Source organism: Myotis myotis, unplaced genomic scaffold (genome assembly GCF_014108235.1).
Source record: "Myotis myotis isolate mMyoMyo1 unplaced genomic scaffold, mMyoMyo1.p scaffold_m19_p_1, whole genome shotgun sequence".
In the NCBI taxonomy this organism is placed as follows: Eukaryota; Metazoa; Chordata; class Mammalia; order Chiroptera; family Vespertilionidae; genus Myotis; species Myotis myotis.
Genome location: NW_023416313.1, coordinates 166,161,066 through 166,176,906, shown reverse-complemented (window position 1 = coordinate 166,176,906; position 15,841 = coordinate 166,161,066). Strand labels below are relative to the sequence as shown.

Sequence of the window (15,841 nt, the reverse complement as noted above, 5' to 3'; positions counted from 1 at the left end):
CTTTTCGGGTTCATTTTGTTTGGGACTCTGTGAGCTTCTTGGATTTGTGTGAGTTTTTTCCTCCCTATATAATAGGGAAATTTTCTGTTACTATTTTTTCAAACAGGTTTTCTATTCCTTGCTCAGTTTCCTCTCCTTCTGGCACCCCTATTATTCGGATGTTGTTTCGTTTAGCATTGTCCCATAGTTCTCTTAGGCTTTCCTCCTGCTTTTTAATTTTTTTTTCTAGAAGCTGTTCTGTTTGGGTATTTTTTTCTACCTTGTCTTCTAGCTCGCTGATGCGATCCTCTGCTTCTTCTAGTCTACTGTTGATGCTTTCTATTGAGTTCTTTATGGCAGTGATGTCGTTTTTCATTTCTTCTTGGTTTCTCTTCATTTCCTCTTGGTTCTTCTTCATTTCCTCTTGGTTCCTACACATATTGTTGAATTGGTCTTCCATTCTTTTCATCCACCTTATGGCCATTACTCTGAATTCTTTCTCTGACAGGTTGCTTGCCTCCATTGCCTCCATTTCGTTTACTTCCTTTTCTGATGATGCCTGTTTTTCTCTCATATTTGGGTTGGTTCTTTGTTTCACCATGATTTCTCTTCTCAAGGTGTTTGGTTATGTAGTTCTCTCTCTGCTGCGCTGATTCAAAGGCACAAAATACAACACAACAAGGCACAACGTACAAGGCAACAAACTAAATGCATTCACGATATTAATAACTCCAAATAAAGGTGACCCCCCGAACGAAGAGAATTAGGGGATAAAGAAGAAAAAAGAGAAAAAGATTAAAGAGAAAAATAAAAAACAAAAAGGAGTGCCGAAATGAGATTGGGAAAAGGGAGAGAAGAAAAAAAACAAAAAGACAAAAAAAAAAAAAAAAGTAGAATGAAATAGAGGTGGGGAAGAGGCTATTTGTATGGGGAGAGCGAGGGATTGGAAATTAGATATATAAGTAGGGTGAAATTTAGACAATGGGTAGAAAGAAGGAATAGGTAAAATCCAAAGCAGGAATAGGGTAAGAGAAACAGGACAACAAAAGGGGAAAAGTGAGGAAGAGAGTTTTGGCTTAAGGGTAAATGTGAGCTAGAGAGAAATGATGCTAAAGGAACGATGAAAATAGTGTGTATAACACTAATCCCAAAATAAAATAAAGAAAAATAAAAAAAAATAATAAAAAATAAAATGACACTTGAAAAAATGGTAAAAGGATAGCAATAATACTGGTTAAAAAAATGTAGTAATTAAAAAGGTAAAATCAAGTGATGAAAAAAATAAAAAATAAAATAAAAAAAATAAAATAGGTTCTTAATGAAATGGTGAAAAAAGAATTAAAAAAAATATATATATATAAAAATATTCAGAAGTGAAGGTGCTTCAGATCTTCCACTCTTCTTTTTGGCACGCCTCAGTCCTGCCAGGCATTCAGGGGAGTGTTGAACTTCCCTGCGATACACTGTCCCTCTGTGCAGTAAACCACAGACCTGATTTTAAGGCGGCTTGTATTTGTTTACCAGACTGCCTTTATTTGTGATCACAGAGGAGACAGTTCGTGGCTCTGCCTCTGGGTGGCAGTGTGTCTGGATTGACCTCCGAGGCTATAAGTCCTCTCTATCAGTAGGGTTTTGTTTTTTTTGTTTTTTCCTCTATGGCATTTGGAAAAGACCACTGCCCAGAGCTGGTTCCTTGCCACTGCCTGCTGTTTCCCAGGCTCCCCAAAAAGAACTTTCCCCTACAGGCTCTGCGAATGACCCCAACTGGGGAATCCCATGCACTGGGTTTAATAATCAAATGCACGGATCTAAGGGGAACTGTAACAAGAGCCTGATAGTTGTGCGAATTCGCAAGCCTCCACCTTCCAGGTCTGCGCACAGTCTCCGCGCAGTCTCCGCGCGCCCACTCGCCCCTGGCACCAAGCAGCCAGCAGATTGGCAAAGTCCAAGGCTGCTCCTTTACATCCAGTCCAGCTATGGGCTCATTTTTCGCGTTCCCTTCTGCCAGCAGCCCTGTGGGGCCCCTTCCCCACTCGCGGGTCACGCTGTTCCCAACGGCTGCAGACTCTGTGGGGCGCAGATTCCGCCCCGCGCGCGCGAGCTCGGTCCTCCCTCCAACCCGAACTGCTAACCGCACCTTTAGGGGATGTCCAACCTTTCCGTGAGAAGAAGCAGTGCTCGTCTGAGTTCACGCAGTCACGCTGCTTGCGATCCCTTGTTTCCAGGGTAGTAGCTGGTCTCTGGATGCCGGCAACAACCACCCAAGATGGCGCAGTCTCCGCTGCTGAGCTGGCGCACCAGGAGAGGCTTCAGCCGCAGTCTCCAACCGTCCTTTTTTTCCTGGGGGTTCTCGGTCTTTCCTAGCTGCAGACAGTCTCTCAGCTGAAAATCCTCTGCCTATTCGGGCTGCATGTTACCCGTTTCAGCTGCTCACCCTTATCTGCTCCAGGACAAGGCACAGGACACGTCCGTTTATACCGCCGCCATTTTCCTTCCCTCTCCGGTCACATAAATTTCACTTCATCATGGTGTTTAATCTTTTATATGTGCTGCTGGGTTCTGTTTGCTAATATTGTGTTAGGGACTTTCATGTGTATGCTCACAAAGGATGTCAGTTTTCTTGTGATAACTTGGTCTTGCTGTGATAAAAAGGTGATACTGGTCTCATAGAATGGGTTGGAAAGTGGTTCCCTCCCTCTGTTTTCTGGAAGAATCTGTATAGAACTGACATTATTATTTAAATACTGGATAGGTCACTATGTGAAATTTTGGTTTCTTTGACCCCTTCCCCCCTATTTTTCTCCCCTCTGATCTTTATTTTCTTTCTAATACTTGCTTTAGGTTTAATGCACTCTTATTTGTCTGTTCTTAAAGTGGAAGCTTAGATTATTGATGTGAAACCTTTTCTTCTATAGGTATTTAAACCTCTAAGTACTATTTAAGTCATATCATGTAAATGTTGATATGTTTTGCTTTTTTTTATTTACCAGGTAGTTCAAAATATTTTCTAATTTCCCTTGTGGTTTTTTTTTTTTACCCATAGGTTATATAGAAATATGTAACTTCATTTCTAAGTATTAAGGATTTTCCAAATTTCTTCTTGTTAATTTTTAATTTTTTGTCATTAGAGAATATACTTTGAATGATTTAAATTCCTTTAAATTTCTTGAGACTTGTTTTATGGGCTGGTGTATAGTTTATCGTGGAGAATGGTTACACCTGAAAAGAATGTGTACAGTATTCTCTTGTTTGATGGAGTATTAAAAACAGTTAGGCCCTAGCTGGTTTGGCTCAGTGGGTAGAGCATCCGCCTGCAGACTGAAGGGTCCCGTGTTTGATTGTGGTCAAGGGCATGTAGCTCTGTTGCAAACTCCTCCCTGGCCTGGGCCTGTGCAGGAAGCAACCAATCGATGTGGTTCTCTCACATCAATGTTTCTCTCTGTCTTTCCCTTTCTCTTCCACACTCTCTAAAAATCAATGGAAAAATATCCTTGGGTGAGGATTAAAAAAAAAAATGTCAGATCAAGTCGTTGGTTGATAGTAGTGCTCAAATCTGTGATAGCCTTGCTGATTTGTGCCTATTTGTTTTGTTAATTATAAAAAAAAAATGTGATATTGTCATTTCCAACAATAACTGTTAAAGTGTCTATTTTTCCTTTCAAGTGAGACCATGCTGTAGGGGGTCTTTCCATGCTGTTCAGAGGAAGCAGGCAGGGAAGCCAGGAGGACAGTGTCCTGGTACAGTTAGGCAGGAACAAGGCCAGAGCCAGGGTAGAAATGGTAGAAAAGAAGGAGAATATCCCAGCACTGGGCTGAACAGGACCTGCTGCCTGACTGAATACAAGGTCAAGAGCAAAAGAAGCACCAAAAGAGGATTAGAGCCGGAATGATTGTGAAGATTATTGTGCTGTTCATCAACAGGTATTGGGAAATCAGGAAGAAAACGGGACACGGTGAATTGAACTGGACGTACCTTCCCTTCAATACTACAACGCCTGTGCTCTGGTGGCCACACACTAATGTTAAAACTAATTTACAGACACTTAACTGCATGCGGAGCATTGTGCCAAGTAGTTCGTTAGCTCCTTAAATCCTCACAACAGCCTTTGAAGTAGGCTCCATATGACACTTTTTAGATGAATGAAACTGAGGCTTAGAGGGGTTAAAAAATTTGCTCCAAGCTAACACAGCTAACACATGGGCAGAGCCAGAAATCACACCCAGGTCTCTTTTTTTTTTTTTTTAAATAAACTTTTCACTTAAAATAGTTTTAGGTTTACGAAAAAAGTTAGCAAGATATTACAGAGAGTCTCCAAATGTATCTCACCCAGACTCCCCTATTGTTAGCATCTTACATCACTATGATGTATTTGCCACAACTACTATAAAGAACCAATTTCACCAACGTCTTTTTTTCTTTTTCCTCCAGAGCCCATAGTTTTAATCCCTATCCTGTCTATTTGGCTTGGCTTATAGGTGAGCTGGAATTCACTTTAAAAGGGGAGTTCTTTCCTTTTTCCTCTCCTTCCACTTTTCCCCCATGCTCCTGAGAAGGAAAATGAGTTCAGCAGGCTTTTCCACATGTGAAATCCTTTTAACTTGCTTTCTTGGTAGAATATAGGGGTGGGTGGGGGGGAAGGTCTTACTCTTTAGTGGAGATTTATGGAATATGACATTATGTGGAGGTTGTGTTACAACTCAGAATTTACCAACACAATTGGAAAATCTATAACACAATAGAGTCATCTTTTGTAATTTTAAAATTCAACCAATAATAGTTCATCTAAAAATAAAAAATAGAAGACATTTAGAAATTTCCTAGCAGTAAATAAGCCATTCTGAAGCTTCTTGATATTATTATGACAACATTTTTCCTTAAGGACCGGAACAGGAAATTAATTGGAAATCAAAATAGTAATAGCATTAAAGAGAAACTTTATTTACAAAAGTGACATAAACTGAAGGACTTCTTCCATAAAGTTCAACAATAATATGAAAACTCAGAGATTGAGTTAAATTTTGTGCTCTTAGAAATGTCTGATGAGTAAATTGAATAGAACCAACAAAAAACATGTGGTTTTTAAAAATTATCTTGTTTGGGTTCAGGCACAGTCCTTGTCGGAAAGATTCTGTTTTCTCACAAGAAGTTTGATTTCACAATTTTATTAATCATGTTGTGTACATAGTATACTGACCAAATTCTTCTCCTGGTTCTTCCCGACCTCATGCGCCCTAGAGTCAGAGTTCATTTGTATAAGGACATAGAGTGAACCCACTTTATGCGTGATCACAATGGCCCTATAGGTATTAATGGTTCAGTTTCACAATTTACTCTGCAAAGTCTACAAGACGTAGATTATTGTTAGTTACTTTGATTCTGTGATTCTAAGTTGTTTCTGACTTTCCCATGAATTCAGGTTTCTGTTTTAATTAGTTAAAAATTTTCCAAAAAATTTTTTTAAATTAAATTTATTGGGATGACATTGGTCAACATGAACATATAGGTTTCAGGTGTGGCTTTCTATGTTACAAGATCTGTACATTGCACCATGTGCCCACCACACAAACCAAAATTCTTACCTGTTTGGTTTCTTAAGGTTTGGCCTAGGTATAAACACAAATAATAATATATGCTTTTGGATACCTGTAATGGAGCAGTCATCATATTAAGCTTCATACATACACTTTGTCCTAATCCTTTCAACAGCCTTTCAAAGTGCGTCTTCTTATCCTCATTTGACTGACGAGGAAGGCTTAAAAGGTGAAGGGGCTTGCACAGGGACTCTCTGGCTGAGCAGGTAACCACAGTGGCCATAAATGTGAAGGTGGAGATGAGCCCATATGCTCAGCAAACATTGTCTTTAAACCAAAGCCATACATTTCTAGCATTGATATTGCTTCCCCCTCAAGAACAATATATGTGGATGCTACTGTATCATCAATAAGAAGTCTTCATACTAAAGATGGTTAAGAGTTGCTGCACTGTCCTTAAAAATGAAAAACAAAAAACCTTCCTAAAATTAAATTAGGTGTGTGCTGAATAGCTCATATCCAGGTAGTTCAAAGCAGGCTTTTCTCTGGTTAGACATTGAGGTAGTGATTAGGATCAGAACTTTGGAATCAAATAAGGTTCAGATTTTTATTCCATCACTTACCAGTGAACCTAGACCCCACAACTGAAAGGTTGGGGTTATGTGACTGACACTGTTGGTTGTGTACCCAACATGATTACCTACTTCTTGTTGGCAGAGCAAGGAGGTGGGGGTGTCTGTTCCTTCCCTCATGACTCAGTCCCGCCTCCAGAGCTGACTCCTGGTTGGCATGAGCTAATCACAGTGTCCTGGCCCCAATTCCAGCTGCCAGGATTGGTTTAGGGGTGGGCATAGGACTCAGTTTTGTGGGACACTGATACAAGGAAAGGGCTGGAGGGCTTCTGGAAAATGTTCCTTCCTAACTGTGTGTCCTTCCTCACTGGGAAGGAGAACTGACCTATAATGACAAATCTGTAACTTCTAGATTGGTGGTGAGACCCACTTCCTCGATGTCTTACCTATTGGAAGCAAATTATCTTCTTCAAGTCACCTGAATAAATACTGTAGGAAGTTTACTCGCAAAGGTCTTTTCTCTGGAGCAAATCTAATTATTTACGTGTATTTGCCCAAACGGAAGCAAAAACAGACAAAAGAAGATATTGGTTTCCTTAGGAGAAACGAAAAGTCTTGTTGTTCTGGGAAGAATTCTTCAAACATTTTATGCTATTTATTTTTTAATTGAATTTTTAGAGAGAGTAAGAGAAACATCGATTTGTTATTCCACTTCTTTATGCATTCATTGATTGATTCTTGTATGTGCCCTTACCGTAGATCGGACTCGCAATCTTGGCATATGGGGGATACGCTCTATCCAACTGAGCTACCGGCTAGGGCTCAGATTTTAGAGCCAAACACATATGGGTATGGGCACTGTAAGATGAAAAAAAGATCTCAAAAAATGAAATGTTTTGTTTCCTAAGTCCTTCAGAGTAATTAAGATGTTGCCGTAGCTGACAAAATCTATGGCCAAATATATAGAAACCTGCAACTTGAAAATCTGGAATCCTCTGACTTTCCACCTTGCTGCTCTCCTCCCCCTTCCCATCAGCCTATATAGAGAGGCCAGGCCAGTCTCCCTGAGTAGGTGCAAAGATGAGTGGCAGAGGAGCCAAAGCCCAAGGCCAGACATAGCTTTCAAAACCTCCCCTATGATGGGCTCCGCACGGAATGCGGAACACCCAACTGGCCAGAGAAAGGCTTTTGGAAACAGCCGAGTGATGGACGTTCTTGAGCTCTCATTTTCCAGCAGGGACAGATATTTGATTATATAACGAGAAGTTATGTCTTCTGGCATCCAAAGAACTGACCTACAATGACAAATGTGCAACTTATTAAACACATTCCACTGGGCCTGCAACACATGCTGGTTGTTTTCTCAAGACACGTAGTAGCTTCACCATGAGGAGCCCTTTCCCCATGGCTCCAGCTGGCAAATCTCTCATTTGTATTCGTGGCTTTGTCATCACACAAAGCTTCGCTGTGGGTTTTTTAAAACACTTAGTTGATGTGGATGTGGGTTCCCCTCTATTGCCACAATTCTAGAGACCACAGATCATTGTTTAAGGCCAAACCTATATGCGAGTTTCTATTGGTGAAAAAAGAGAAAGACAGCCCCCTCCATGCTGTATCTCATATGTACTGCTTCCTCGTGGTGGGTGTGGTTTTGTTTTCTTAATCAAGATTCACATCTTAAGCATATAAATGGGTCCAAATGTATTTGTTTTGCTCTGGAGTTTTCATTAATGTTAGTTGGGAAATGTTGGTTCTATGTCTTATTGGGTTTTCTTCTTTTCCCACAATGCATAGGTGGTTGTACCAATGGTGAGCGTGGTCACTACAGCCCATGCAGTTAACAGGCACAGTTACGTGCTTGCTGAGGAGGAATAGGGGCAAGTGGAGTATCTCACTGAGGTCCCAGCTGGCTGGGCTCTGGAGAGGCTTAGGAAGGAGATGAGGACAGCAGTGGCTGGCTGCTCTGTGCAGAGTTGTGTTGTAGGTGCCGCAGACAGAATGATCGATCTATATGTGAAAATTGTTCATAACTGAGTTTATATTGTTTTAAAAACTAATGGTAAGTTACACATGAATGGTAAGCTAGACTTATAGATGTTAAGTTTAACATTGCAAGAAGATGTACAGTGAAAAGCTTCTTTCCCAGCTTTGATTCCCAGGCCCCTCGTTCTCCATCTTTGAAGCAGAATTGATTACTCCGAGTCTATGTACCCAGGGATGTGTATGCAAATAGCCTCTATTCTAAGTGGTAGCTGGTTATACCTACTGTTCTGTACCTTACTGTTACATAAACAAATTAAAGCAAGCATATGAACAATAGATTGTCATACTTTTCTAATGCTACAAAATAACGAGAACCTGAAAATAGTGAAAACTGGATAAAAAAGATCAGTCACTTACAAGCATGGGGTGGTCCTCTACAGATATTTATAACTGAAGTGTGGGGTGACCTTCTAGTGGGGACTGTGCAGTTATATGTAATCACTGAAAACTGGTTCACAGAAGCCTCTTCAAGCATCAGCAGTGCAAGATAGCACACTCAACTGCTCTCTCGAACAATATGCAAAGGGAGTGTAGGTCCCAGGATGTTGGCAGTGTTCTGTGGATGGGGTACAAACCATGTAGGCATCAGAATGTCAAGCAGAAACTTATACATGTGAGCTCCTAAACAGTCCTACATTAGCTCACATGCAGGTCAGATAAGAATGCCCTAAATAACACATGGGGCTATTAGAATTTAAATGTGCATTTCTGGTAAACAGCAAATACCCCTTTAGTGTAAGTACTAGAGGCCCAGTGCATGAAATTTGTGCACTGCTGAGGGGTTGTCCCTCAGCCCAGCCTGCACCCTCTCCAATCTGGGACCCCTTGGGGGACATCCCTCTCACAATCCGGGACTGCTGGCTCCCAACCGCTTGCCTGCCTGCCTGCTTGATTGCCCCTAACCGCTTCTGCCTGCCAGCCTGATCACCCCCTAACCACTCCCCTGCCAGCCCAGTCACCCCCAACTGCCCTCCCCTACCAGCCCAGTCACCCACAACTGCCCTCCCCTGCAGGCCCGGTCACCCCCAACTGCCCTACCCTGCCAGCCCGGTTGCCCCAAACTGCCCTCCCCTGCAGGCCTGGTTGCCCCCAACTGCCCTCCCCTGCTGGCCATCTTGTGGCTGAGGGCGCCGCCATCTTTGAGGGCATGGTAGTCAATTAGCATATTCCCTCCTTATTGGCTATAGGTGCCACCATCTTTGAGGGCAGGGCAGTCAATTAGCATATTCCCTCCTTATTGGCTGTGGGCTCCTCCATTTTTGCAATGGTGTGAGGGTCAATTAGCATATTTCATCTTTATTAGATAGGATGTCCGAAATTACATGGGACTTATGTTAAAAAAATTATTTGTTCATCTAATATTCAGATTTAGTAAGGAATCCTTTATTTTATCTGGCAACCCTAGTTATTAATCTTAGTGGCTACATGATTAATGTATTGATTAATCTTAGGGACATGAGTTAGCACAGAGATTGGCACAAGACTCAAGCTAGGCAATCAGCCTGTCTCTAGGATTGTATATATAGCTGTCGAAAGAAAAACTCTTTCAGGGGTGGATGTCATTTTTTTAGATCCTCTTCCATTGGCCAAATAAAGTAGGCAGTATGCTATTAGAATGAAATTCAGGGACTCTAGAATCAAAATATAGAGAAAAACAGAGGGAGAGAAAAAGGAGAGAGAGAGAGAGAGAGAGAGAGAGAGACCTGATGACATTGTCTATATAGAAAGCCTAATTTGAATTTGATTAATGTTCATTGTAACCAAGAGTCCTGCTTCACATATTGTGCAGAAAAGGTTATGTAAATAGCTCCAGGTCACACAGAAGTCAGTTCATCAATCTAGGATCTGTCCAACTGACTCCAAAATTAATGCTCTCTCTACAACTACTGGGAAACTAAGAAATTAAGACACCTCCCACCCCTGAAGTAGAATTCAAAGAAGAAGAATGTAAATCCCTGGTCCTCTGCCTGATTTTCCAGTGGAGCCCCACTAGGGCACCATCTTGCTGTTTTTGCTTCTGTTCCTCCTTCCTTTCCTCTGAGGCTGGTTCCCTGTGAATAAGAACCAGAGGCTCAGACCTCCTTTTAAAACCTAACTTTGAAAGAGAAGAAGATGGGAAAATTATATTAAGATTGTATTTCTTTGAAGTAAAAGTATTAAACTACTGGGCCAGGGGTCTCTAATCATCTTAACATGAGAGAAATCCCACCTAAGGAATCTTTTTTTCAGCCTTTGGGTGCAAAGAACTTGGAACGCAGACAAGGTTCTGAGGTCTCTTTAAACATGGAACTACTCAAGGGCTGGGCACACTGGCGTTGCTCCTGCCTTTCAGTAAGAATTAGTTGTCAGAACGAAACATCTCTTCTGAACTAAGGATTAGGGAATCTTTTTGGTTGCTGTAACTCAGCTGTAAATAAATAGAAAACTAGAAATGGGATGGGCATACTTGTTATAAGGAACTGGTCTTGTTCCATTAGCCAGTGACTTTAAAGAGTATAAGGCTTAAGGCTGTATTCCACAAAGTGGAAGATTTCCACACGGAAACGGTGATGCCCTCACATCTTTGTATTTTAAAGCAATCAAATATGATTGATTTGAAACACACATTAGGCAACAGTTGCAAATACAGTTTATACAAGATGCCCAAGTTGAATTGTGGTATGTCCTCATCTAATGTTTTACTCCCCTCTAGTGGCTTTTTATATAGGATAGCAGATTTTAGAGGAAAAAATAATTTTAAAATATATTTAAAGCATATTTATGTTTTATAGAACTTCTGTCCAATTCTGCTGAATTTAAAGATAAAAAAAATTGAACTTGAAGTTCTGTTAGTTTACTGCTCATTTTGTAAGTGAAGAAATTAAGGCAGAAAGGGGAAATGACTTACTCAATATCACATAGTTGGTTTCAATCAGATCTTCTCACCACAAATGATGACATTGTCCATATAAATTTATGGTTTCCATGGAACTAGGAAGCTTACAGATGTCCACTCAGATGCTCATCAGCTGAGGAGAGACTTATGCTTTGGAGGAAGTTGGAAATCAAACTCTGGGACGAGAGGGGCTTACACCAGGAAGGGAAGAGTAACTGTTAACAAGAATACCTAGAGATGAAAATACTGACCAGGTAAGCTCTGGTTTGCCTTTCTCCTTGCTAATGTTGATGGGTGCAATACCTGCTCAGAGGTGTCCTTTGTCTTAGAGACTTTCCTATTTTACAATCTGAATTATTGCTGTGTAATTTTTAGCTCTGTTTCATTCTCCTAAAACTTTTACTATCATTCTCCAAAGTCTACTTCCCATTGCTCTCTATATAAATGTAAAGTTTTTGCTTATGATACAACTAGAGGCCTGGTGCATGAAAATCGAGGACTGGGGAGGTCTCTCAGCCTGGCCTGCACCCTCTCTCAGTTGGGGACCCCTTGGGGGATGTCTGTCTGCTGGCTTAGGCCCGATCCCCCCAGGGGTATTGGGCCTAAGCCGGCAGTCAGACATCCCTCTTGCAGTTGGGGCTCTCTCAGTCCAGGACCCCTTGCTCCTTACTGCCACTGCGCTCGCCAGCTGTGAGCCTGGCTTCTGGCTGAGCGGTGCTTCCACTATGTGAGCACACTGACCACCAGGGGGAAGCTCCTACATTGAGCATCTGCCCCCTGGTGGTCAGTGCATGTCATAGTGACTGGCCGTTCGGCTGGTCATTCCAGCATTTGGTCGATTTGCATAATAGGGTTTTATTATATAGGATATTAATATAATAAAAAATAATTTTCTTAATTATGAAAGTAACTGATTACTTTTAGAATGGTCATCCCAGAGATAACAACTATAAACAATAGGAGAACAAACGAACAAAGACTTCCTGGAAGCAAGGAGGCTGAACAAAGTTAAACAGATTATGGAGAGGATTGGTTTGGAAGAGGGAAATGGTTAAGGGTGAGTTTTCTTTGTCTTTTTTTTTTTTACAGTTGAATACATGTGGCAGCTAAAATACCTGTAGAAAACCAATAGTCTTTCTGGCCTGAAGGATCAGAGAGCAGAGCTTAAGGCAATCATGGCCCCTGGGAAGTGAGGGAGGAATTCTGGCAATGACAAATCCTAAGAGAGGAACCAAAAATTCTGTGTACAAATTTTTGCTAAAACTTGTACTGATCCCTGAACTCCTTATGGGTGGGTCAGATTTTAAGTAGCTTAGCTCAGGATAAAATAACAGATTTGGGCTAGTGCCCAAGAGACAAAAACTTGCAGTTTAAATTCAGCTAAGTTAGTTATCTGCTAAACCAAACCAAAACAACAACAAAAAACAAAACAAAAAGTAATATTCTTCAGAGGAATGTAACCTATTCCAGAGTCTCTCTAGATAAGGTTCACAATATCAAGAATACAATCCAAATTTATTTAACATAATAGAAACAAAAAAATATCTATTCTTGAGAAGAATGACAATCAAAAAAGATGAAACCTGATATGACCCAGCTTTTGTAATTATGAAAGGATTTTAAAGCAGTTATTATAACTATGTACAATTATGTAAAGGAAAATATGCTTAAAATAAATGAAAAGACAGGAAATTTCAGCAAGAAAATAAACCATGAAAAGAACCAAACAAATTCTTGAACTAAAAATTAAATTACATGAAATATAACATTTAACAACAGAAAGGAGGAGACAGAGGAAAGAACCATTTAAGAGCCGAAAGGAGATGACAGAGAAAGAACCACTGAACTTGAAGATAAATCAACAGAATTATCTAATCCAAAGTACAGTGAGCAAAAACACTTTAAAAATAAAGAAATAGTACCTCATGGATTTGTGGTACAATATCAAAACACTTAACATATGTATAATTGGAGGCTCAGAAGTAAGAAGAAAAAGCAAATACAGCACAAAGAAACATTTTAAGAAATAATGTCCAAAATACCCCAATTTTGTGTAAATTACAAGTTTACAGTTTATAAAAGCTTAGCAAACCCAAAATCAGAGTATAGTCAAATTGCTTAAAATTAAGAATAAAGAGTAAATCTAGATAGCAGCCAGGAAAAAAAAATAAAGCAATGCATTACATATAAGGGTACAATAATTTGAATGAGTTCAAATTTTATACAGCAGTGCCACTTTTAATACTTTGATATTAAAAATTCTCAGAAACAATGAAGAGAGAAGACAGCTACCCAACATCTTTAAAGAACTATAAGAAAGAGAGAAAAAAACCTGTTTGCCCAAAACTATATTAAAATTTTTATATCAACAAAAATATTTTTTAAGAAATGGAGGCAAATAAAGATATTTTCAGATAAAAGAAAATTCAGAGAACTTGTCTTAAACAGAACTACACTAAAGATATGTTAAATGAAGTTCAGGCTGATGGAAAATAAGGCCAGATGGAAACCTGGTTCTTTAGAAAGAAGGAAGAGAGAGAGGGAGGGAGAGAAGTAGGGAAAAAGGAAGAAAGAGCATCTGAACTAGTAAAAATAAAATATTACTTTTCTCTTAATTTCTTTAAAATATGTGACAGTTTAAAGGAACACTTGTAACATTGTCTCATGAGTTTATAATGTATATAGATGTATATAGATGTATACAATTATAGCATAAAGGCTGGAGGTGGCTGATAAGTGGACCTATATGGTTGAAAGAGTGTTACATTTTACATGGAGTCATACAGTTATATATCTTGATAGCAGTTTGAGTTACACAGATATATGCATTTACTAAAACTCAGTGAACTTATATCTCATATTTGTACATTTTACTTTATATAAAAATTACCTCTAAAGAAAATTACTACAAATAATATTGAACTCGAGTTAATAATATGCATACTGAAACATTCATTTTGAAATACATAAAAAGTAAGAGAGATTAATGTATGGCTAGAGGAATGGATAGATGGATAGATATGTGATAAAACACATATAGCAAAATGTTATTGCTATAATCCAGGCAGTAGAAATACAGTTGTTTACTGACAAGTTTTTTTAACTTTGCTATGTGTTGAAAATGTTTATTATAAGATGTTGGAAAGAGGAGATTAAAATTATAATTGTAAATATTTATGTTAATATGCTCCTTTACTGATTTTTCCAGAGTAATAATGATATTTATTACTGGTTGAAAGAGGATTTTTAACATGGCATTAGGACACTTTTTTAAACCCAAATATACACATAGTAAAAAAGAGGTCCCATACACTTTTTTAGTATAGAAGTGTCTTAGTCAGCTTCAGTTACTATATCAAGGTGGCTTAAACAAGAGACATTTATTTCTCACAGTTCTGGAGACTGAGAAGTCAAGATTAAGGTGCTGGCATATTTGGATCCTGGTGAGAATTCTTTTCTTGGTTTGCAGACAGCTGCCTTCTCTCATGTTCTCATGGCCTTGAGAACTGTGCTCTTGTGTCTTTACCTCTTCTTCTAAGGACACGAAGTCCATCATGGGAGCTGCACCCCCAAAACCTCATCTATACCTAATTACCTCCCGAGACCCCAGCTACAAATATAATCACATTGTGAGCTTAGGGCTTCAATTTTGTATTCGGGGTCAGGGGACACAACCATACATTAGTCTATAACAAGAAGTTACTAAAAAAGGGAACTCAAAATTGTATCATACAGCAGTGCCACTTTTAATACTTTGGTGAGTTATCTTTCAGTATTTTAAAACATTAATATGTTATCTTTTCTATTTTGGTTATTTTATTAAGACATTAAATATTTTTCTAAAATATAATTTCTAATGGCTAAATTATATGAAGATACAAAAATTAATAACATCTATTATTTGACATACATTGTTTTTGAATTTTCACATAAATGCTCACATAAAAAGAGGTCACAGAACCTGGCCCGTGTGGCTCAGTAGATTGAGCACTGTCCCATAGACCAAGAGGTCCCCTATTTAATTCCCAGTCAGGACACATGCCCAGGTTGTGGGCTCAGTCCCAGTGGTGGGTATGCAGGAGGCAGCCGATCAAAGTTTCTCTCTCTCTGCCTCTCCCTTCCTCTCTATCTAAAAAACAATAAAAACATATTTTTGAAAAAGAGGTCACAGAGTAAGAATCAATAATCAGAGAGCATGAGACTTCTTTATGGCAGTTGACAAAATTAGAAGTCAGTGCCTTTAAAATTCTGATGGGAAAGATTTTCAGTTCATAATTCAAAACTCACCCTGTCAATAAGATGTACATTGCAATATCTTTTAAAATTTACTCATTTTTTAGGAGACAATTATGGGATGTGCATTGCCAAAACAAGGTGACAAACAAAGAAATGTGGAAAACATAGGATCCAGGGAACAAGGATCCAATAGAACACAGTGGAAAAGGAAGGAAATTCCCAGGATGACTGTGAAGAGAAGTCCTAACAGTACAAGAGATCTACAGTGCAATCAGAAGGATGGAGATACCCAAGAGAGTGAGTTCTCAAAGAAAAAGGAAACTTATAGAATACCTTATAGAGTTTGAACTTGAGAGAATATTTTTAGTTCAGCTGAAGAATTGTGGATAAAATAATAAGAGACAAGTATATAAAAAGTTGAGGAAATAAAAAGGCAGTATTTCCTCTAGGAAAAAAAAGTTGCACATGGAAAGAAACCTTATCATTGTATACTATAGGCTCATTCCTGAATAATATTAATTTTATTATAATAATGTAAGTACTTTATACTGATTTAAGCAAAAAGAGCAGAAAGCTATATTGAGATTATCAGGGATCTATCTAT

The 15,841-nt window shown here is 39.1% G+C and overlaps 1 long non-coding RNA gene across 2 annotated transcripts; it reads left to right on the top strand.

The window, feature by feature from the left end:
- The first annotated feature begins 11,106 nt into the window (after positions 1-11,106).
- On the top strand, positions 11,107-15,529 carry LOC118664535. Of its 2 annotated transcripts, XR_004970355.1 has the most exons (4): positions 11,107-11,255; positions 11,926-12,058; positions 14,395-14,444; positions 15,342-15,529. It is a non-coding gene; the product is annotated as an uncharacterized LOC118664535 (long non-coding RNA). The 2 variants fall into 2 exon arrangements; XR_004970354.1 differs by lacking the exon at positions 14,395-14,444.
- The last annotated feature ends 312 nt before the right edge of the window (positions 15,530-15,841 follow it).